The sequence below is a fragment of the Penaeus japonicus genome, unplaced genomic scaffold (genome assembly GCF_977035675.1).
Source record: "Penaeus japonicus unplaced genomic scaffold, GWHDUDI00000001_assembly GWHDUDI00000033, whole genome shotgun sequence".
NCBI lineage: Eukaryota > Metazoa > Arthropoda > Malacostraca > Decapoda > Penaeidae > Penaeus > Penaeus japonicus.
In genome coordinates this window covers 1296310-1298809 of record NW_028234435.1, presented here as the reverse complement: position 1 = coordinate 1298809, position 2500 = coordinate 1296310, and the positions used below count along the sequence as shown (strand labels likewise).

Here is a 2500-nt window from a genome sequence, read left to right as displayed (position 1 = left end):
ATATAAATTTTCGATAATCTTAAGGAGGGATCTTTGACGAAACGAGAAGACGAAGGGAGGAAGGAAAGAAAAAAAAATATATAGCGAGAGAACGAACATAGAGGATAAATTGGAGGAGAAATTTTGAAATCGAAGGAAAAAGGTTATCACTACGATTGGCGAGATAACACTCAAGATAAAGTTTTCAGAAAATATTAAGGTTAACTTTGATCAGAAATGCAATCATCTTTATTGCTCTGTATCCTATCTGTGCTTGGCTTGTCTCTTCTACTGTGTCTTTTGCTTTACTTTTGTATCCTTTTTATTATCTTCGTATTTGCATCTCTCTCTTTCTTTCACTCTCTTTCTCTCTCTCTCTCTCTCTCTCTCTCTCTTTCTATCTCTTTCTATCTCTTTCTCTCTCTCTCTCTCTCTCTCTCTCTCTCTCTCTCTCTCTCTCTCTCTCTCTCTCTCTCTCTCTCTCTCTCTCTCTCTCTCTCTTTCTCTCTCTCTCTCTCTCTCTCTCTCTCTCTCTCTCTCTCTCTCTCTCTCTCTCTCTCTCTCTCTCTCTCTCTTGCACTCTCTCTCTCTCTTTCATTCTCTCTCTCTTCCACTCTCTCTCACAATTTCTGTATCTCTGTCACTCTTGCTGTCTATGTCTCTGTTTCTCTCGTTTTCGCTGTCTCTCTCTCTCTCGCTCGCTCTTGCTGTCTTTGTCTCTGCCCTGTCTCTCTTTTTTCTCTCTTTCTTTATTTCTCTCTTTCTATCTTTATTTTTCTCTTGTTCTTTTTTTTTCTTTCTTGCTTACTCTCCCCCCCTCCCTCTCTCTTACTTTATCTCTCTCTCTCTCTCTCTCTCTCTCTCTCTCTCTCTCTCTCTCTCTCTCTCTCTCTCTCTTCTCTCTCTTCCTCTCTCTCTCTCTCTCTCTCTCTCTCTCTCTCTCTCTCTCTCTCTCTCTCTCTCTCTCTCTCTCTCTCTCTCTCTCTCTCTCTCTCTCTTTCTCTTTCTCTTTCTCTCTCGCTCTCTCATTTTTCTCATTGCATTCTTCTGCAGAATAAGCAATTGAAAAAAAAAAATATATATATAAATACGAAGAAAACAAACATCAAATATGCACATTCTTGTTTGTTCAAATAAATAGAAGATCAATATTTTACATGTTTATGTGTTTTTGTTGTCATTGTTATCATAAATGTTTTTGTTGTCATTGTTATCATGGATGGTGTTGATGTCATTGTCATTATAAATGTCACTGTAATGTGTATATAGTGTCTTTGTTGCTTTTGACTAATGTTTACTTTTTGTCGTGTTTGTTCTTGTAATTGTTTTCCTTGTCAATTTCTGCTAAGAATTTTTATGACGTCATGATCTCTATTTTTAGAATATTTTATTACATTTACAGTTCCCTTCGTTAACGACATAAACATTTTTTTGACTGCATTTACTACCTTCCATCACTATTTCAGTGAAACAGATAATTGACTGAAATAGATTAACACGAATTTAATCAAACAGACAAACAACTAATCAGAAAACAAGCCAATGAAAAAAACATATAAAGCAAATTAATTCAAAGAAATTGAAAAAAAAACTAAGCAAAACCTATGAATAAGAAAAACTGAAGATTAATAACGACTTGAAAAATCACAACAAATTTAAGGATACATAACAAATTCAAAAAGATAATAATGATAAAATAAAACCTTTAAAGATACAAAACAAATAGAAAAAAATAATGATAAAATAGAACCGAAATTTTCTGCCTTGTATTTTTCTTTTAAATAACCGTAGTACAAGGCATCGTGTTATTTCGTTATATTATAAGACCAATAAGAAACCTAATGTAAGAATGAAATCAAAAGGCCCGCAAAGATAATAACCTTCACCTCCTTTTAAGATAGGCCTAAATCCTTTATATATAAAAAGTAAGAAAAATAAAAAAATATATATATGTACTATAACAATAGTAATAACAGTAATAAATCCATATTCCCAGATACTGTGACCCTCCCCCCACCTTGCCCCTTTCTATAAGATAACCCTAATACAAGATTATATCTTTTTCCTTTTTCTTCCTATGATATAGCTTTTTCCAAAACCGAAAGACCACAAACCCCACAGCAATAACCCCCCCTACGTTTCTTTTAGATAAGTCTAGTACAAGCCCTCATGAGTGTTGTCCTCGACTTAACCCCATACTTGTTTGTGATCCCCAATGTACTCTCTTTATGACTGCTCATGACGCCGCCACACTGCCAGGAGGCCATGATTGCCGTGGCCAGGACTAGCGTGGCCACGGAGATACAGGTAGAAGAGGCCCGGAAGGAGTTTTCCGATCTGAGGGATAAGCTCTCGCAGCAGGAGGTAAAGGAAGGGTGGTTAGGAAGCCAGAGAGGTGGTGGTGGACGTAGAAGGAAGTAGGAGTAGATAGAAGATGGTTGAGGATAGAAGTAGGTGGAAGGATATGAAGGGAGAAGAGCATGGCAGTAGAGGCACTGGGAGTGTATTTTTTAAGGATATA

General features: G+C 36.4%; 1 protein-coding gene across 1 annotated transcript in view; it reads left to right on the top strand.

Annotated features, from left to right (window-relative positions):
• Positions 1–2500, top strand: part of LOC122259145 (uncharacterized) — a gene marked incomplete at both ends in the record, with an annotated part of 41918 nt that overhangs the window by 10639 nt on the left and 28779 nt on the right.